At 40.8% G+C, this 22177-nt stretch overlaps 1 protein-coding gene across 3 annotated transcripts in view; it reads right to left on the bottom strand.

Annotated features, from left to right (window-relative positions):
• LOC149200116 (magnesium transporter, putative (DUF803)) overlaps window positions 1-22177 on the bottom strand; it is a 173421-nt gene that overhangs the window by 43277 nt on the left and 107967 nt on the right. The gene's annotated exons all lie outside the window — the stretch shown is intronic.

Below are 22177 nucleotides of genomic sequence, written 5' to 3'. Positions count from 1 at the left end.
CCATTTTGCACCATGTCTTTCATCATGGTTGTCACCTACACTTGATCAAATCTTGCAAGTAGCCTTTGAAGCTATACTGCTTCTAAAATTGCCAATTCAGCTACAATATTCTCAGCATGTGCCATACTGCTTCATGCTCATCCAAGAAATTAGAACCAGGTCCAAACTGAAGCAATAAACTCAAACTGAATCCGGGAATCCTTGCAGCTTCATAAGATCCATCAATACAAATGCTTTCAAGTCAACTTAACGGAGTACTCCCTCTTACACTGACAACCCATCATCCATGAATTTGAGGTCAACTTTTACTAAGGTCATAACAAGGCTTTCTGATTGCTCCCTCTAGAGGAAATACTCCACAGTTGCTCCCTCTCACACGAGTCCTTCTTTCGTTAGAGACAAATCATATAGGATCATTCTTGATCAAGCCCAGATTACAAAGTCTTCTTCAATCTTGAGACTCCTTTTCATGTTCGTCAAAAACTTGAGGTAGATCTTACAACTAAGACAAAAGTCTTGTCATGATCCTCTCCCTCTTTATGGGAAAATCTTTCCTGTCACAATTCTACTTTGTTCTTCCATCTGCTACAAAAGTCTAGGCATCCTTCAATATGTACATGCAATCCTCACTAGGAGGCCATGGAAGAATAATTACAAACAAGCAAAGAATTCAACAACAAGAAACCATCTAACAATAACAGTGATAAAGAAAAGAGATATAGAAGTACTTATATTTTGAAAAAAAATCAGCTCCCTCTAGATCTTTAGACTCCTTGCATCCATTTTGCACCTTATCCACGTCATCATCCTAATGCCATTTTTCTTTTGCAAAGGCTAGGGTTTCTTCTTTCAACGGAAACGTCTAATCCTAGGGTTTTGTTCCCAGACCCTAGGTTTTTTCTTTTTCAAATCTTTTTGAATACTAGAATTTACAAACCCTAGACATCCAAATGACAAAATCCCTAGAAATCAATAAGCCTTTCATGTGATGAAATCTATCATTGACATCATCAAGTAGGTATTGTCCTTCAAACTCATTGTAGCAATTTCATCTTATTCCATCATTTAGGGCTGATCATAGCATCCAAACACATCTTTGATAACTTCAAATTTTACTCTAAAAGATGAGCTCGACCTCTTTTCTACAAAGGTATACTTAGTGACAGTGAATCGCTTTTCATTGATTTGTAGCAAGGTTCATGGCAACATGAGTTAATGCTTTGAAATCTAGACTTTGTATTTCCAGAGCTTTGTACACAGCTCATATCAGACTTGAATACGTCATACAAGTCATCATGACTGTCCTCAATATCTTAATATAGTATATCCCACATTTCTGAGGTTTCTAGAAGACATTAACCTTCACACTTAAGCTCTCGAACTAGGAGAGGAATGTCAAAACTCTTCTTTGAAATCAGAAAGTTTAGTGCCTTCTTCAAATGTTAGACAACTTTAATCACAAGAAATACATTTCAGACTCCTTCTGAGGATCGGTCTAACCACATATCTATAGTAAACCATTATAGTCTGAGATTCGTTTTAGATTCAACCATGTACTTTATAGTCTTCAAATATTCCTCAAGCTTGTTGTCAGAAGGTTCTGAACTTTGGTTTTCATTTTGCAACGCAATTTGATATGTGATCCAAGGAGAAGGCTTTTATACATATATTGCACGAAGCATCAACCTTAAGCAAATTTCATTCGTGATCTGATATACTGACAAGGTGCTTCAAAAACAATACATCCTTCAGTATGATCTTGGACAGAGGTGACCCTATAACTTTATGATTTCGATCTTGATCTCTTTATAACCTCGGCCTCTTGAAGCAATCCATGAAGAAGTTCTCAGACTTCTGAAGCTCTATGAGATTGAACTTCTCCCAATTATATGACGCGTGTCTTTTATGTCATTTGAGAACTCTTTCGATCCTTTGACTTGAGACTAGCACAAATAAACTCAACTATTCAGCAAATTCATATTTTATTATCATTAAACAAATAGAAGATGATTACAATTTGTGGGAGGCCCTTGGCTTTATACTGTCTTGGGTACCTCTTGGTGAATGGGCATGATCTTTGATCATGCCCTTTGCCTAATAACTACTAAATAACTAAACTTTTATATAAAGTTGCCTTCCTCCCAAAAAATGCTTTGTCCTCAAAGCATACGTAACGACGGGATGTTATTGACGAAACGCTTTAGTCTCCCAAGAAGCTTCTTCTTCTGGTAAGTCCTTCCACTTGATCAAGTATTCCTTGATTATACGAAATCGAAGCTTCATTTCCCTAGTGGATCTGATACCTTCTAGTTCTAAAATGACCCTTCATCATCTAAGGATGGAAGTATTATTTGTGCTGCTTGATGGTCACCCAGTGCCCTTTTAAGGTAGAATACATGGAAGACATTGTGAACATGACTTTTATCGAAAGGCTTAAACTATATGCAACTTGGCTAATGTTTTTGTTTATCTGGTATGGTCCATAGAACTTTGGTGCTAATTTATTTTTTCCTTTTTGTTTCAAGGACAACTATTTATATGGCTGGAGCTTGACAAATACCCATTCTCCAACTTCAAATTCTCTCTCGGTTCTGTTTCGGTCATCTTGTTGCTTCATATGGTTTTTTGCATTATTTAAATTTTCCTTTAGGGTTTGGACGATTTTTTGGGTTTCTTCTAGTTGGTTTTTAGTAGCTGGTAGATTTGTCTGGACGGTAGCTAAATCTTTCCATTACGGAGGTTCTTACCCATACAAAGCTTGGAATGGAGTCATTTTCGCTGACATATGATAAGTAGAATTATACCACCATTCAGCGAGATGCAACCACTGAACCCACTTTTTTTTTCTGTAGCGTAACAACGTAAGTAGGCTTCCAAACATTTATTGACAACTTCCGTTTGTCCACCTGTTTGAGGGTGGTAAGCGGAACTCATATTTAGGTAGGTTCCTATATGGTTGAACAATTCCTTCCAAAAATTACCCTTAAATTTGGCATCTCTATCACTCACAATGAATTTTGGAAAACCGTGTAATTTATAAATATTTTTGCAAAATATCTCAGCGATTTGTTTAGCTAAGTCTCATTTCTTCATTGCAATAAAGTGAGCATATTTGCTGAGTCTGTCAACTACTACGAAAATCTTATCCTTGCCATCAAATATAGGTAACCCCTCAATAAAGTCCATTGATATTTCTTCCCATTTTTTATTCAGAATGTTTAAGGGATGAAGTAATCCAGGTGTCATAAGCTACATATTTCTGAATATCGCGACTCATCCCCTTCTAGAAGAATGATTGACGTGCATTGTAGTAAGTTTTAAAGAATCCTACATGTCCGGCTAATAGTGAATCATGTGACTCCTTGAGTATCTTGGATTTAAACTTGGAGTTTGAATTCAAATAGATTCTTCCTTTGTACCATAGAATATCGTTCTTCCATTCAAATTTGAGTTGTTTGGAAGGTTATTGATTATCGCAGTTATTTCAGGATCCTTGGCATACTCACTTCGAATCTCATTAAGCCATTTAGGAACAACAACTGAGACTGCAAGTAATGTTGATTCTTCGTCCTTCCTAGACATGGCATCTACTACTACATTGTCTTTTTCCTTTTTATGTAATATCTCCATGTCAAAGGCAACAATTTTTTCAATCCATTTTTGTTGTTCTTCGGAAAGTGTTTTTTGTTGGAGAGGTGCTGGAGACTGTTATGGTTTGTTCGAATGGAGAACTTACTTCCCAAAAGATATTGTCTCCACTTGGCCAGTGCGTGCATAATAGCGAGCATTTCCTTGGTGTATGTGGATTTAATACATTCTCGTTTATTGAGCTTCCTGCTTTCAAAAGCTATTGGATGCCCCTCTTGCATTAACACTGTGCCTATACCGAACTCGGAAGCATCACACTCAATGATAAATGGTTTAGAGAAATCTGGAGTTGCCAATACTAGGGCATTAGACATAACATCCTTCAATTCTTCAAAACACCTTCCTGCTTCCTCATTTCATTGAAATGAATTCTTCTTTAAAAGGTTTGTTAGAAGTGAAGTTATATGTGCATAGTTTTAATAAATCTTCAGTAATATCCAGTCAATCCTAAGAACCCTCTTAGCTTGGATATAGTAACAAGTTTGGTCCATTCCTTTATAGCCTTGATTTTATTAGGGTCCACTTTTACTCCATGGGATATTATGTGTCTGAAATATTCTACTTCTTTCTTCCCAAAGGTGCATTTGGATTTCTTAGCGTAGAACTGATGCTCTTCCAGTAGTGTAAGAACTGATGCTCCTTCCAAGTTTCACTGTAAATTAAAATATCATCAAAGAATACTAATACAAACTTCCTAAGATATGGACGGAATAACTCGTTCATAGTGGCTTGGAATGTTGTTTGTGCATTAGTTAACCCAAAGGGCATTACTTTAAATTTGTAGTGACCTTCTTCTATTCGGAACGCAGTTTTTGGTATGTCTTCCAACCTGATTCTGATTTGGTAATAGCCTAACCTTAAGTCCAATTTTGAGAAGTATTCTGCGCCATGTAGTTCGTCCAACATTCCATCCATAAAGGGAATTGGGAATTTGGTTTTAATCGTTATTTTGTTTACTCAATGCATAGCTTGAAGATCCATCCTTCTTCCTTACCAATACAACTGGAGCAGCATACGGACTCCTGCTTTTTAAGATGAGTCCACATTTTAAAAGGTCTTGGATTAATCTCTCAATTTCAGTGTTTTGGTGATGCGGATATCGATACGGTTTGATGTTGATGGGGTCTAATCCTGCTTTGACTTCTATTGTATGCTCAATTTCCCTGTTAGGAGGCATTTTCCTGGGCAGGTCTTAGAATACTTTTTCATGCTTCTGAATTAGCTCTTGTACTTCTGGTGACTCTTCGTTGATCACTTTTGCAGATAACATTTCTAATTGGTGACATTGTACTACATAAGTTGGTGCTCCTTTTCGAATCATTTTCATCATCTGGGATGATGACACGATTTGATTTTCTGGTGCTTGGAATCCGTATAACTTGTACCTCTGCCCTTCCCATTTAAAACTTATAAACTACTTTTGATGGTTGGCAAAGTAAGTGCCTAGGGTTTGTAGCCATTGGATACCTAAGACCACATCTACTCCTCCTAATGGTATAGTGTAGAACGGAGATTCTAAATTAAAGTCTTGAATCTACAATTTGACCTTATGGCATTTCCCTACCTTTTCAATCTTCTTACCATCGGCTACCATCACCTTCATGTTGGGCATGGGAAATGTGAAAATGTTGAGTCTCTTTGCCATGGTTGAGTCTAAAAAATTGTGGGTGCTACCGGTGTCGATGAGAACCATTACGTTGTTCTTCTTGATATGCCCTTTTAATTTTAAAGTCTAGGGTTGTGATATACCTATCATAGCCGATAATGACACTTGCGGAATGCTTTCGTCATCTAATTCTGGAGAGAATTCTGGGGCATCTTCTATTCCTTCTATGTCTGATTCATCATTGTTTGAATCATTAGTTGCTTCACAATTATATGTTGATTTTGGGTAGCATCGGATGTGCTCTAGCTCCGAAATTTTGAGGGGCTAGAATACATGAGACCTCCAAGACCCAGAAATCGTTCGGAAAAATTCCACCCGAATTGTGAGTTATTAAAATAATTAATATTTTTAATGACATTCCTAAGTCTAAACTTAGGAAAATAAAAATATTAATGGGTATTAATAAAAATATGGGTGAGAAGCTTCTAAGAGACGAGGATCAAGTCTGTTTTAATCTTAGCTGTTGATTAGGGACTTAATCTCAGCCGTTGAATCATCAACAGGAAAAGTATAAGAAAAGACTTTAGAGCCAAATACTCAGTAACCCGAGGGAAATCGATTCTCAAGGAGGAGGAGTTCGATTTCAGAGGGAGAGTTGCAGGGTGAAGGAAGAGGAGGGCATCAACAACAGTCAAAAACTAAGGAGGAGGTGATGCAGAGCATCAGAGGGACAATGTAGAGGAAAGATCAGAGAGAGATAGCGCAGCAAGGGATGCAGTCCTCACGCAAAAGTGACACAGAGGTGATGCATTGAAGGCTGAAGGATCTCCGGGTGTCAGAATTTCTCCAGAGAAAAGGGAAAATTTGTCTCAAGTGTTTCTCTTAGAGGAGTCTCTATATTCTATAAAATCATTCCTTGTAAAGAGATTGTTGCTGAAGAATAATAAATAAACCCTCATCTGCTGCATCGGTTTTCCCGCATTGGGTTTTTCTGGGGACAATTGTCCAAAAATAACTGTGTTGATGTGATTGATTCTTGTGCTTGTATATCACTGTTATTTTTCTCTATGTTATTATGTGACAACTGCAGTAGAATTTATTTTGATGTTTACTGAAGGGTTTTGTAAATAACTTATTTAAGTAGGAGAAATAAATCAGTTACTGCAGTAGAATTTCGTGTTAGAAATTTTCACATGGTATCAGAGCTGAGATCAAGCAACAGGATTAGAGAATCTGCAATGAGTCGAGAGCATGATGTTGGGGCAGCAACTCAAAAGGACTCACGCAATTCTCCCGGGCAAGAGGAATGACTATTCTATGTTAGCTTCCAGACTGGAAGAAGAAGTCGCTTGCTTATCAAGCTCTGCTTCATCTGAGGTTTGGTATATTGATAGTGGAGGCTCTGCCAACATGACAGGAATACGAGAATGTTTTTCGAGCTATCAGGAAGAACAGATGAACTTCCAAATCACCATGGGAAATAAGTCAAAATGTACCCCCGTAGGGAGAGGTACTATAGTCTTTCAAACAGAAGCAAGGGATCGACTTCAAGCAACCAGTGTGCTGCATGTGCCAAGATTGGGGATAAATTTACTCTATGTATCTTAGTTACAAAACAAGGGCTATGATGTTTTCTTCATTGGGAAGAAAGTATATGTCAAACATCCGTGTTGAAAAAAGAAGGCCCGAATTGGAGTTAGAAGTAACAAGTTGTATAAGTTATAGCTAGAATCTCCAATGGCACTAATAGGCAACAGTGGGGAAAAAGATTCGAATGATCTATGGCACAGGAGGATGGGACACTTGCACCATGGGGCTCTAAGAATTCTCAGAAGAACCGTCACAGGAGTTCCAGAGTTGAGTACCAAACGAGACGATGTATGCAGAGGGTGCGCGCTAGGCAAGTACGCCAAGGCAACTTATTCCAGAAGTAACAATAGGCCTAAGAGTGTTCTAGGATTGATACACTCAGATATCTGCGGACCCATGTCCACAGAAGCTCTTAGTGGTGCCGAATACTTCGTCACCTTCACTAATGACCATTCTAGGAAGACTTGGATCTGCTTTCTAAAAACCAAGGATGAGATTTTTGATCGATTCAAAGAGTTTAAGGCTCTGGTTGAGAATGTGACAGGAAAGAGGATAAAAGTGTTGCACTCAGAAAATGGTGGAGAATACATTGATAAGGACTTCAATAATTTTTACGCAAGGGAAGGCATCAGAAGAGAATGGACAGCTCCCTATAATCCGAAGCAGAATGGAGTAGCAAAGAGGAAGAACAGGACTATTGTTGAAGGAACAAAGGCGATGTTGTATGATCAAGATATGCCCAAATTTCTATGGGCAGAAGCATGTAGCACAGCAATGTATGTCAAGAAAAGGACTCCTCACAGGGCATTGGGTAAGATTACTCCGAAGAGTGTCTTCATTGGTAAGAAGCTTGAGGTGAGTCATTTCAGAATATTTGGGTTTGGCATACTGCCATATACTCGAAGAAAAGAGGAAGAAATTTGATCAAACTGCAGAAAAATGATATCTAGTGGGATATGGAGTCTATCTTCCGGGAAATAGGAAGATCGTAGTTCGACGGGATGTAAAGTTCATGGAGGACAGAGCTTTCAGGAAATCCCGAGAAATGCCTTCCGAAGAGCAGTCAAAGGATGATCCATTGGTCCAGCCACTTCGACCAGTAGAAACCAGCACCAGTATTTCTCCTAAAGACAAAATTCCAGAGGTATCACAACAAGTGGAGTCTCAGGAAGAGGAGGAGCAAATAGATCTACCCACTACCAGTGGAAGAACGAGTCAGGAACTTCGACAGATACTACGGGATGCAGAGGATTTCATTGGAGCTCCTAGGAATGAGAAAAGGGAGCGTAGACAGCCAAATAGGTACCAAGCCCTGGTGGCTCAGGTTGGAGAACCCTCTAGTTTTCAAGAGGCCATTCAGCATCAAGTATGGGTAGATGCTATGGTGAAGGAATACAGTTCCATAATGGTCAATGATGCCTAGGAAGTGGTGCCTAGGCCTCAGGACAGGTCAGTTGTAAGTTCAAGATGGATCTACAAGATCAAATATGTTGTAGATGGCAACGTGGAAAAATACAAAGCCAGGTTCATGGCTAAAGGGTATGCTCACAAGGAAGGGATAGACTACGAAGAGACCTTCGCCCCAGTAGCCAAGTATACTTCTATTAGATCTGTGATATCCCTTGCAGCACAAATGGGGTGGGAGATTCACCAGATGGACGTCAAGACTACGTTCTTGAATGGGGTGATAGAAGAAGAAGTGTACATTGAACAACCAGAGGGTTTTGAGACACCTGAGAAGAAATTTCATGTATGCAAGTTGAAGAAAGCCTTGTATGGGCTTAAACAGGTGCCTAGAGCATGGTACAGTCAAATTGATGGTTACTTGCAGAAGATGGGATTTGTCAAGAGTGACGCAGATCCCAACCTCTACCATCTGATTGTAGAGAATGAGCCTCTAATTCTGGTGTTATATGTGGATGATCTTTTTCTAACAGGTTCGTCCAGGCTCATCAAAGATTGCAAGGAAAACCTAGCTACAGAATTTGACATGAAGGATTTGGGGCGGATGCATTATTTTCTGGGGTTGGAAGTTCAGCAACAAAAGGATAGAATTTTCCTTGGACAAGGGAGATATGCTACAGAACTTCTGAAAAGGTTCAGAATGCAGGACTGTAGACCTATGCCTAATCCAATGATTACCAACTGGAAGAAGATTGATGCATCTGAAGATAAACAAGTCGATCCCACCTTGTACAGGAAGTTCATAGGGTCCCTGATGTATCTATTCAATACCAGGCACATTTGTTACGTTGTCAACACCCTCAGTCAGTTCATGGTGGAACCAAAGAGGCCGCACTGGGCAACAGCCAAGCATGTTCTCAAATATATACAAGGAACAGTCGAGCATGGACTAATGTACACCCGAGGCAATGACATCAGGCTAAGTGGGTTCACTGACACAAATTGGGCTGGAAGTTCAGTAGATAGGAAAAGTACCATTGGGTACTGTTTCAATATTGGATCAGGAATGACCTCCTGGTGTAGTAGGAAACAGAAATTTGTAGCTCTGAGCTCAGCTGAAGCTGAATATATGGCAACTAGCACAGCATCGTGTGAAGCCATATGGCTTAGGAAGTTATTTGTGAATCTATTCAGAAGAAGGATGAAAGTGACCAATATTTTGTGTGATAATTAGAGTTGCATCAAGTTATCTAAGAATCCAGTCTTCATGATCAGTCAAAGCACATTGACATCAGATGTCACTTTATCAGAGACTGTGTCCAACAAGGGGCAGTACAATTACGGTACACCCCGACAGGAGAACAGGTGGCAGACATTCTCACCAAGGCTTTAAGAAGAACAAAGTTTGTTTATTTCAGGGAGAAGATGGGGATGATTAAGAATCCGTTTCAGTAGAAGAAGAGGTAGTATAGGGTGTTGCAATGCAGTAGTTAGCAGTGGCAATGCTATGGGCAGCATGATGCAGCATATTCAGAGGGAGTTACAGTACAGATGTAGAAGTGACAATGGAAGTGTCATGGGCAGCAGTACAGGTTGCAGCAGCGCAGTAGATGAGGGGCAGCAAGCCGAGCATCAGCAGCACAGAGGACCGATGTCGTGGATTAGTGTGATACTTAAGTTGGGAAGTATTGCTAGAGCACATTCCTTGCTAAGAGGGAGTGTTGATTTTGGGTAGCATCAGATCCAGCTCCGAAATTTTGTGCAGGGGCTAGAATACATGAGATCTCCAAGACCCAAAAATCATTTGGAGAAATTCCTCCCAGATTGTGGGTTATTAAACTAATTAATATTTTTAATGAGGTTCCTAAGTCTATACCTAGGAAAATAAAAATATTAATGGGTGTTAATAAAAATATCGGTGAGAAGCTTCTAAGAGACAAAGATCAAGTCTCTTTTAATCTTAGCCGTTGATTAGGGACTTAATCTCGGTCATTGAATCATCAACAGGAAAAGCATAAGAGAAGACTTGAAAGTCATTCGGAGACACACCGAGCAAATACTCAGTAACCCGAGGAAAATCGATTCTCAAGGAGGAGGAGTTCGATTTCAGAGGGAGAGTTGCAGGGTGAAGGAAGAGGAGGGCATCAACAACAGTCAGAGACTGAGGAGGAGGTGACGCAGAGCATCAGAAGGACAGCGTAGAGGGAAGATCAGAGAGAGACAGCGCAACAAGGGACGCAATCCTCACGCAGGCCTAACGTAGAAGTGACGCAGAGGTGACGCAGTGAAGGCTGAAGGGTCTCCGAGGTGTCAGAATTTCTCCAGAGCAAAGGGAAAAATTGTCTCAGGTGTTTCTCTCAGACGAGTCACTATATTCTATATAATCGTTCCTTGTAAAGAGATTGTTGCTGAAGAATAATAAATAAACCGTCATCTACTACACTAGTTTTCCCGCATTGGGTTTTTCTGGGGACAATTGTCCAAAATAACTGGGTTGATGTGAATGATTCTTGTGCTTGTATATCACTGTTATTTTTCATTATGTTATTATGTGGCAACTGCAGTAGAATTTGTTTTGATGTTTACTGAAGGGTTTCGTAAATAACTTATTTAAGTAGGTGAAATAAATCAGTTACTGCAGAAGAATTTTGTGTTAGAAATTTTCACATTATATAGGTTCTTTGTCTCTTTTCCTTTAGCACACCTTTGTTTAGTGTCCCACTTTTCGCCACAGCGTTTGCACTTGCCCTCTTTCATCCTTTGCATTTCCACGTTAGATTTTTCTCCTTCACGAAGATGTGGTGGAACATATTTTATATTATCCGTATTCGCAAACTGGGGAAATCTTCGTCTCGAGTATACTTTTTCCAGTTTTGACCATAGTACCTTTTCAACTTTTGCTTTTCGTCTTAATACTTCTATCGACGTAATGTCATGAAGCTCAACTTCTACTCGTAGATGGGTTTTAAGTCGAGAGATGTATGATTGGATTAGACGAGATTTTGATAACCCAGGTACCTGTGTTGCTAAGGTCTCCCATTCTCGAGTGTATTAATCCACATCTCCTTTTTGTCGCAATCTGATGAGTGTTGAAAAGAACTCTTCTTCGTTGACACCTTGGAATCTTTTAAAGAACGCATCCTTAAATTTTCTCCAAGTAAATAGCGAGTGTCGTCTTCTTACACCACATATACCAATTATATGCTTCGCCTTCCATTTTCATGGAAGCGTGCCTAATCTTTTTGTCATCATTGTCAATATTGTAAATCTTGAAATAATAATCTGCTTTATTGAGCCACACAACGCTGCATTTTTTGTTACCGTCGAACTTGGGCAGCTTGATTTTTGCTCTTCGTTGATACATCACTAACGGTGGAGTGAAAAGAGGGTATTGATTGGTGAATGGATTCCAAAGCTGCTTATTTTGAAAATTCACGTTACTATTTTCTTAATGGTGCGTAGACGATTCCTTTGGAGACTCGATTTTTCCATGCGAATCTGCTGAATTTGTTGAATCTGTAGAATTGTGCTCTTGATTACCTTCATCATTCTGGAATATTTGTTTGGGTGTAATCTTCATCCTGTCACAAATAACAGTCAATATTGTCATTGTCTAATTATGATTCATTTTGGATTCGATATGGTTCTGCCCGAGCTGTTTTTCTATCCGATTTGTTGTATCCTGAAGCTTCTTGATATCGCCGGAATGTCCAGTAACCTTACTCTCAAGATCGACTATTTTTTGGTTAAAATCATCGGAATGGCTAGTAATCCTATTCTCAAGATCAATCAATTTTTTGTTGAAATCGATCATTGTCATCGACGACAATGAACGAATTTGTGGGGGTGTATATTTGTCTGCCAGTTTAAGCTTTCTTCCTTAATTTGAACTAATTTTTTTTTACACACACACACACACATATATATATTACAAATCTATATTATATATATTAATGCTACAGTTAGATAGCGGGTTTAGATCGCGATGTTCGTGGCTCGACGATCAACCTGAGATGCAGGCACAGGAAATGAAGATCAAACGGTGGGAATAGCGGTGGAGACGCGGTGGCAGGCGACGTAGGTGACCAGCAGCAGTCGGTGGCTGTCGGCGTGGGTGGTCGAGGAAATAATGGCACGGAGAGGTGGTTGAGGGCAAAAGACATCAACAGAAATATGGTGGGGCACAGCGCGGAAATGATGTGGGGCACAGCGGAATACGGTGCGACGTGACAGCGGAGAGAACAACGAACGAGGTCAAATGACACTGCGAACTGGGGATCGAATGACACAGCAGACGGGGGTCGAATGACGCCAACAATCGAACTTGCTTTAATACCAGATGGCACAGATAAACTCAGTTATTCAGCAAATTCAAATTTTATTATTATTAAACAGATAGAAGATGATTACAATTTGTGGGAGGCCCCTGGCTTTATACTGCCTTGGGTGCCTCTTGGTGAATGGGCATGATCTTTGATCATGCCCTTTGCCTAATAACTACTAATTAACTAATTTTTTATATAACAAAGACCTTCTTTGCCTACCTGGAACAAATGTTTTGAGAATTCTCAACTCCTCTAAACAACACTTGAAACTCAGACTGATGCTCAAGGTTAGGTCTGAGGATTTTCGCTAGTTAATATATGGACTGAAGTTTTCAAGATCTGAGGACATGAACCACACTAAGATTTGTTTTGGCCTCTTTAAGGCCTGAGGACTTTGACCTTAAGCAAGGAACAAAAGTTCAATTTCCTCTTCAGATTTTGTTGCCCTTTCAAATCTAGTTCAAGGTTGCTCTTCCAACCTAAGCTCTTATTCCATGTTGAATTTTTACATGGTCTTCTTAACTGATAATTCTCTTTGATGATTATGATCTTTTCAAATTCTCATTCATTAATTACATCATTCAATAATTACACAGAAGACATCAACCATATAGCAAGTAGAATCATAAAGAGACAGCCAGACAAAGAACACAAAGTTTTACACTAGGAAAACCACCATGGGGAAAAAGTTAAAACCCATCCAACCTTTTCCTTAGAGAATCAGTGCAACAAGAGATACATCATAGTCAACTAACTAGCAAGATGACCAACCACCAAAGGACCAAGTCAACCCTCCAGAACGCTAACCAGGAAATATCCTCCAGGTCTGCCATAGAACTCGCATTATACCGCAGAGTTATATCACAGAGACACATCCTCTATCTCAGCCTCCAAACTCGCATTGTATTTGCAAAGATATGCCACAGAGATGAGGTGTCCAAAGGGGCCGAAACAAGTCCTCTATATCTGCCTTCAAGCTCAGATGATGTCACAAAGAAGGTGCCTCAAATTTGTGTGGTTCCACAGAGATATGTGTGCCTCAGACCCGCACTGCCTCAAACCTTTGCATTCTGCCTTAGATCCGCATGCTGTCTAAGATCTGCACTCTGCCACAGACCTTCGCATAAGCCTTAAAGATATAGGTGATCCACATCTGCCTATGGAGCAGAGCAAATAGGCTCAATATATAGTAAGTTGTCCATGCGAAAAGACGTGACTCTTGGGCAGGTCGACTTGATCTTGGAGAGGCCAACAAGGTCAATTTGTGGAGGTAAAATACAAATTCAAAAAATCATTTTTACTGCTCTTAATGAGCCTTATAAAAAATTTCTTCTGAATACAAAATAAATCTTTTTTTGCAGGCATGAAGAACATGCTTCATATAATTTTCTTTTGCTAATACAATTCATTTTTCAACACTACAAATATTATGAAGACCAGGCATAGCTACAAATTTCAACACAAACACCTTGTTGGATCCAGAGGACTCTGGTAGCAAGACAATGCCATTGTCGCCCTCATTATCATCGACTATCAGACTCCAACATTCTTAACATCATCAAGCTCCATCCCTAGACTTACTCATTGTGATGTCCCCACTCAATAAATTTTGCTAAGTGTATTACATTTTTGCAATTTTGACAATTTTGGCATGGGTGGACTTAAGAAAAGCGAGTTGGAGGACCCCATTTGCAATTTTGAGGCAAGGAAGCTACACACATTAGACAAAAGAGGAAAATTAAAAAGTTGGTGGAAAGTGGGGGCCACCTCAAGGAGGGAAGTTGAACCCCTAGAGGGAAATTCGATATGGAGGGAAGAAGGCAAGAGAAGAGGTTGAATTATACGGCCCACAAGGAGAGAAAGGGCAGCAAGGATAAATAGAGGAATGGAGCAACATTTTGGGGCTTTTTGACAATTTGAGGATTGAACCATTGTTTGCTTGAGCTATTCAGCCAAGTCAACTCGTGCTGCTTAGTACAAGGGATTTCCACGTGGAAATTCCAACTCTCTCTATGGTGAACTTCAAGTGTCACCCTAGGAGAGTCATTGGCTACATTCTTGAGTTGTTCCAGAGCTGATTGTAGGAGTATTTCAGCCTATTCTGTGAGTGGCTAGGGTGCAGTAGAGGAACTCACATCACTTCAGGAGGCAGCATCGGTGCTGGATTTCGGGATTTTGGGAAGTGATTTGCCTTCGTTTTAAACAGAGGTTTGTGGTGGTTTGCAAGGCTGGATTTTGGGGAATTCTTCAGGCCAGAATTTGTCTTTCTGGTGGTAAGTAGGAGCTCCCTGGCTAGGCTTGCGCAAGGCTTGGTGGAGATAAGTGAGAGGAGTGATAAGGAAGTGGAGTTGGAGCCAATTTTCGGAGGGATTTTTGTGGTGAGTTGGTGGTGTTCTAAGAGGATTTTGCACCCATTTTGCAGAGCTTTTTCCTGAGGGTGCGAGTTACTGGCTGAAGTAGGAGCACGTATTCTTAGAGGGGTCTCGGGGTAGGTTGGAGAGAGGCCAAACCCTTCTTTGGTTTTTTGTGGGTTTTATGTGTGGGAACTCCAAATAAAATTCCAAAATTTTCTGAGCATTCCAGAGGGTCGAAACACCTGATCCTTTCCAGTCAGTAGCAACAGTTTTTCCAACAGCAGGGCCCAGTTCATGTAGGGAGACTTTGTCGGCGCTTTCGGCCATTGTGACAGTTGGGTTTTGCCATAAGCTTGCAGTAGCAAGCCCAAGTTCCTCTATTCTCATTATTGTACTCAAATTTATCCATATTAATACAATGGTTCATAATTTTGTTCCTATTTTCCGTGTTTAATGTCTATGGCTGCGTATTTCCAAATTTGGTAGTTGTAGCTATTTCATTGCTTTTGTTATATACCATATTTTTTGATGCAAACCCAAACCCATATCCGAGGTCAAGTTCGCTCCAATCCCATAGTGCCTAGTCCTCTGTCCAAATTGGCGCTTCCTTCTTCTCTTGCTACAATCGCCTTACAGGATCATAGATCCATTTCCCTGCCAAAACTTTCAATGGGAGGAGCTAAAAAGGGAAGCCAACTCGCTTTAAAGTCTTAGAACCAAATCCCTTTATCAATAGCCCATAGAGCCAAGCTCCTATTACTATCATTCTAGTTTGCATCCGCTAGAACCAAGCACTGAAACTAGGCGTTGTAATATGCAATTCTTGTGACCTCGCGAGCCCTGCTCTTTATTTAACTCAAATACAAAACATTACGAGATTTCAACCCTCTGGTATGGCCCACCTTCCAATAGCACCGCTCCCTATTAGCCCTTCATTTATAAAATTCTCCTCGAGTCCCTTTTCGCCTTATAACTGAAAAACTTTACATTTATGTCTTACCTCTTGTGGCCTCTACCAAGAACCCTGATGCTCTTTTGAAATTCCAATTCACAAATGCTTACTGGCTTCTGGCATTTCCGAGGTTTTCGACCTTCCAGGTCAAATCTCTGTCACGGGATTCCGTTAGGAACTGGTCTTGAGTAACGGAAAAACCTTTTGTCTACTAACGGATCCCTGGTGCCCAGCGCTATTGAAATTGTCAATTTATAAATGTTACGGGGTTTCAGCTCAGTACTATAATGTCCATCTCCCGGCTCTGTCTAGTGCTAGTTCTATTTCCTCAACTCTGTCTATTGAAAAACTTCTTCCAAAAGAAGAATTTGGCTAAGTGTTAGGCTTTATTGGCTTAGTCCCAAATGTTGGAAAAAGTGTAACTAGGTTCGGTCTTCATGACATTGTATTATGATTTTTGTAAAACAAGAAAATGAATTTATTCCTTGCTGCATGGGTTTCATGAGCAAGAAGTTTATTTATTTAGTGGCTCCCATTGAGAGCCTTAGGATTTAGTTTAAAGAGTCAATGTCATGCTCTTCTTGAGCCTATGTGTAATGTATAAAAGTCTATATAAAGGTCTAGAACAGCCCTCCAAGACAAGCACAATCCTCCTGAAGACATCAACCAACAAAACGATGAAGAAGAGAAGCTATGTCGGCCTCAAAATATATATTAATGTCAAGTCAACTCAAATAATAGACCAATCCTTTCACTGTGACATGTCGGCTTATTTAGGGAGACAGAACCACTATAAATACCCCGCTGAGGTCACCACAGGAAACACAGAAAAATTCGGACAAGTCTCTGTAATTTCGGATGGGTGCAAGCAGCTCAGAATCTCGGACAAGGTACAGTGGTATAGGACACTCGGATAAGGGCAACAGTTCAGCATTTCGTATGGAGGAGGATTACTATAGCTTTCGAATGAGTATCACAATGATATCTTCACATATATCCCTAATGTCTCGGCCTAGTTAAAAGGTCACAACCATACAGTCTCAACATAGTTGCAACAGACCTCAGTGCAAGGAGGGCATAGCTATAGTCTTGGTGAAGAGCACAGTGCAGAAGTATACACAGTCATAGTCTCGGCATACACAATCATGATGCAATCATGATCTCAGTGGTATTCCAATGAAGATATCAGTGGTGCAACTATGATACAACAATGATCTCAGTGCAGCTCTCATTCATGTATATAAAGATCTCGTTGTGATGTTGAAAAGCTCGATGAAGGAACAGTCATGGAGCAACAAGAATGAAGATCTCAGTGGTAAAGTAGTAATGACTTCAATGGTGCAGCATAATGATGATCTTAGCAGTGACAACAAAGAGGGTTGATGTCTTGGTCTTAGAGTGGCATAGTAGGTCAAGGTTTATGGTCTTGGTATTCGTCAATTTGAATCTCTCTAAGAAGAACTTTGTGTGAGTTTTCCTCTCTAATAGGGAGAGGTTTTGGCCCTGGCAGAAAGCCAACATCGTGTGTTCTTGTCTCTTTGTTTTGGTAGCTATTTGATGAAGTAAGAAATACACACACTAATGATATGAAGAAAAGATTGTGCTAATAAGCTAAAGATAAAATACCTCACAAATAGTTATCATGCTAAGAAGAATCTCATTAACTATAATTGCCCCAGATTCTTCAACGTCGACTTCTATACTTCGACTCCTTTTGGCTCTATGCTCTCTTCGGATCTCTCCTCCAAGCATTAAAACACAAAGTATTTGTCCATTCTACTCTTCTCCAAGCACGCTTCCACTACGAATTGATCTCGTCTACACTCAACTCTGTTTTGACTTATGTCCCTGTCTACAATGCTTTTGTAATCTCCCTTTCTCTACAACCCTTCTGCGACCACTACATATATATATGAAGCCTCCTCTCGCAGTCCTTCTCTGGTTAATGGATCATTGATCCTTGTTGATCAAAGATCAGTGCTTAACTTTCATGAGCTCCTGAATCTGCCACTATTCGAATTCAAGTCTCACATGGATCTGAAGGCGTAGATCCCTCTTGAGCTTGGTTTCTCCTGCAATGATTCTTCTCACATATATGATCATAAAATACATACAGTTAACAACTAAGCAGAATATTTTATTGCTAAATATAGGTATGGATTTACAAAAAGCCCTTTTCTGGCCTGATTTACATCACTTGGCCCATTCTGGCACTAAGCCAGGTTTTGGCTTCAAGCCTCTCGCTTGCACACTCTGTCTCTACACACACTCCTCTATCTCTATTCTAACTATTATTTACATGAAAAGGGATTATGAACTGATTTAGTTCAGATCCAAAGAATCCTCACCTAAATCTCTAATCTAGGACTCTTAGATCCACAAATCTCTCACTAATCTAACTTCCCTCATTTTTCTCTAACTCTCTCAAATATTCCCGAGATCTATCTTGAGGAATAGATCTAATTACAATTTCTATACATATTCTCTAAAATCTCCTTACAACTTAGAAAAATACAATAATTAAATCAATTACACTCAATTACATAAATTAGGGAACCAACTCCCTTGGTAAATGAAACAACCCCTAAGTCTAGACAAACAGAGTTTGTCTTGGAGGCAAGATGCCCCTGCATCATTTTTCCCTAGCAGAATATTACAGTGGTATCAGAGCATATTCTTGGCCAACTATGGGAGAAAATAGCAAGTATTGCCACCCAGATATCAAGGCGTAGTGTTCTAGAGAGGTCGAGGCAGGGGTAGAGGAAGAGGACGTGATAAAGAAGGATTACTTGACACTTTTCAGACATCAAGCTTGATAACGCCAGAAAATGCATGGAGAACCAAAAGGGTAATGAGTAGCCAAGACAGGGGGGCCAGAATCAGGTTATGGATGAGCTATTGAGGGTGAAACAACCGATGTTGCAGTAAGGCCAACTAATGATGGATATGATGCAGCAGATGATGGCCTTATAGGTACAAAACCGGCAGGGGCACGACCATAATGGAGATGGGGGTTCCAGAGCAGGAGGTGGAAGCCACATGCATGAGCATGCATATTAGCAGCCCCACACTCCCATGTGTGGCAAGGTTAGTCGTCCCACCATGCCACAGTTCATGGATGAGCCAAAGAGAGAGAGAAAAGCAGACCCCATTGTAGATTTGGTGAATTTTGTTGAGACATGGATTGACTAATATGAGGGGCTAGATCCCAAGATTCGGAGGGTCATTTCCTTTGGGGAATTCATCCACCTCAAGGAGAGGCATAAGACTAAAGTCGGGACATCGCTGAGTCAGGTGGTGTAGAAGATAGCAGGGAAGGTCACACTCCCCAACTATGATTGGTCAGCCAAGAGTTCGGCTAGGGCATGGGTTTAGAAGTCGGACACTTATTTCCATCTAAATCCCATGTAGGAGGCTGATGTTATTCAATTTTCCACCCTACATTTGGAGGGAGATGCGCAGGAGTGGTGGTACCATGGCCTAATTACACTTGGGCATATTCACATCACCTCTTACACAGAGTTCATCAGGAGGCTGACTGAAGGACCCTGAGCTTCACTTCATGGTGTTAGCACATTTGAGGTAGACAGGCAGTGTTGAGGCGTACATATTAGAGTTCCGAAGGTTGGTCGTGATGGTTACAGATATTTCAAAGGCACTGTTGATTATGTTGTTTGTTGAGGGGTTAACTGATCCACTACATGGATGGGTGAGGGCTTACAAGCCTATGTCGTTGGATGCCATCTCTAGGACCAGGGACATTATAGATGCAATCCCTAAGACTAGGGCTCCAGTACCCACCAAACCCACTGGTCCCCAGAGGGACAAAGACACCAGACCACCACAGAGGGAGATTAGGCGTGGCCAGCTTGATGATGAGACTAGGAGGGACCTCCGGAGGAGGAAGCTATGTTTTATGTATTAGGAGTTGTGGGCACCCGAGCACAAGTGCACGAAGGGCAAGGCCCAATACATCGAGGTGTACTCAGACAATGCGTTAGAGGATGAGAACGAGCAGGAGATAGATGGAGGAGATGGTGAACCACAGGCTAGGGGAGGAGACCCACTTCTACCCACTGGAGGGGTTATTGCTTCGCTTCAGGGAGTTCCAAAGTATTTGACATTACGAATCAGGGGCACAGTGCAGGGACAGTGTGTGTCAGTGTTGGTGGACAGTGGGGCTACCCACAATTTCATTTATGCCCAGATGGTGGAGCGGAGAGGTATACACACAGAGGCTTTTGAGGGATTCTTAGTGTTGGTGCCAAGAGACAAGACCATAGAGTGCACGAGATATGTTCCCAGTCTGAACCTGACCATGGGGAGTTACTCTATGACCAATCATTTCTTCATAGTTGATGTGTCGGACACCAATGTGGTGATGGGTGTCCAATGGCTGCATTCTTTGAGGCGTGTCACTACTGATTGGAAGTGTTGATAAATCTAGGGCATCAAGTATTAGGTGATTTCTCTTCTTTAGATAATTGCTTATGAATGCTTTTTACTTCTTAGATTAGGATCTTCTTTACTTATGTTATTACAGTGTTCTTCATCAAACAGCGATCAATGCATAAACATAAAGAGAGAAGAGACACAAAATATAGGCTATCAGCCAAGGTCAAAACCTCTCACTCTTTGAGAGGAAAACTCAAACAAATTCTTCTTCTTATAGAGATTCCAATTGACGAATACCAAGACCAAGACCCTTGACCTATTTGACCTCTCCAAGACCAAGACACCAAGCTTCTTATCTTGCCCTCTTGAGTCAACGATAGTCAATTGCCTGCTCCTTCCTTCTACTTCGACTTTCTTTCAGATCTCAGCTTCCTTTCCTCTACTTCAGGCCTGCAACTTCTTGGCCCTAAATCAGAAACCCTAGCACGTGTAGATGACCATCCTTTCTACCTTGATTTCCTTCGCTTGAGGTGGAGGATTCCTCTTTGGCAACTTGGCTTGTGTTGCACCTCAATTTCTCCTAGATCTGACCTTCAAGTATCACAGTAGAACCTCGGCTTCTTCTGCAGTATACAGGTCTGCAATTTCGTATGTGTGGAGGTAAGTTGGCCCACAAAACAGTCCCAAATCAACACTAGATACCTCGCTGCTCTTTCCTTCTTCCTCATTGGTTATTAGGCTCCCTTGATGACCCTCACACTTCTTCCAAGCTTCAGATCTTGACCGAATTGTATCTCTGAAATTCTGCTCTGAAATAAGGCCGAGCTGCCCTATTTATAGTGGTTGGAGCCTCATAATTAGCCGACTTGAGAGAGTTGAGCCGACATGTCTCTTTGAGTAGGTTATATACTCCATATTGTAGCCGACTTGAAGGAGTTGTTTTGTGCTTAGTCTTAAAGGGCTTACATACTAAATTAATGGCTCGTACAAAAATGTAACATACCCAAGAGGGTCCTTCATACATGACACCGACTCAACTCGACTTTATGACCAATCTTAAGGACTCACAAAAGGAGTCATACTATAAAAATCCTTGCTCATGAAACCCATGAGACAAGCATTACAATAATAATTTTATTTTTCTTCTTTGCATCAATTACATAAAATCGCAATAACACATGTCATTATAAAGACCAAACCTAGTTACATTTTCAACAGGAAGAAGTTGGAGATGGAGTTTATGGGGCCAAATGGGAAGTTGGTTGTGTTGAGGGGCATGCACTCCTACTCTTTGCAAATAGTATCAACCCATCAGATGGAGGCCGACTTACGACGTGGAGATATAAAATGGGAAGTGGAGCTTAGGACTTCAAAGGCAGGGACTCAGGCAAGGCATCCACACCCAAATATTCTCACACTCTTAGAAAGACACCAAGTAGTTTTTGGAGAGATTCCTCTAGACCACCCACCAGATCGGGGGTTTGAGCACACGATTGAGTTGGAGGAGGGTGTGCATGCATTGATCACTACCCCTTATAGACATTCCAAGGCCTACTGGGATGAGATTGAGAGGGCCATTCAAGAACTGTTGGCATTGAGGCACATCAAGCCCAATTCTATCCCCTTCACTTCATCAGTTGTGTTGGTGAAGAAGAAGGATGGGACACTCTACATGTGCATCGGCTACAGGGCCCTGAATAAGAAGACACTCAAGAACCGGTACCCAATCCCACACATTGATGAGTTGATGGATGAGCTTAGAGGAACCAAATACTTCTCTAAGATAGACTTGCGCTCGGGATACCATCAGATTCAGGTGAGAGAGCAGGATATCCCGAAGACTGCATTCAGGTGCCACTATGGGCATTTCGAGTTCCTGGTGATGCCCTTTGGGCTCACCAAT

This window comes from Pinus tabuliformis, chromosome 2_1, assembly GCF_031772625.1.
Source record: "Pinus tabuliformis cultivar Carrire ecotype Pingquan chromosome 2_1, CPIR1, whole genome shotgun sequence".
In the NCBI taxonomy this organism is placed as follows: Eukaryota; Viridiplantae; Streptophyta; class Pinopsida; order Pinales; family Pinaceae; genus Pinus; species Pinus tabuliformis.
This window is presented reverse-complemented; position numbering and strand designations above follow the sequence as displayed.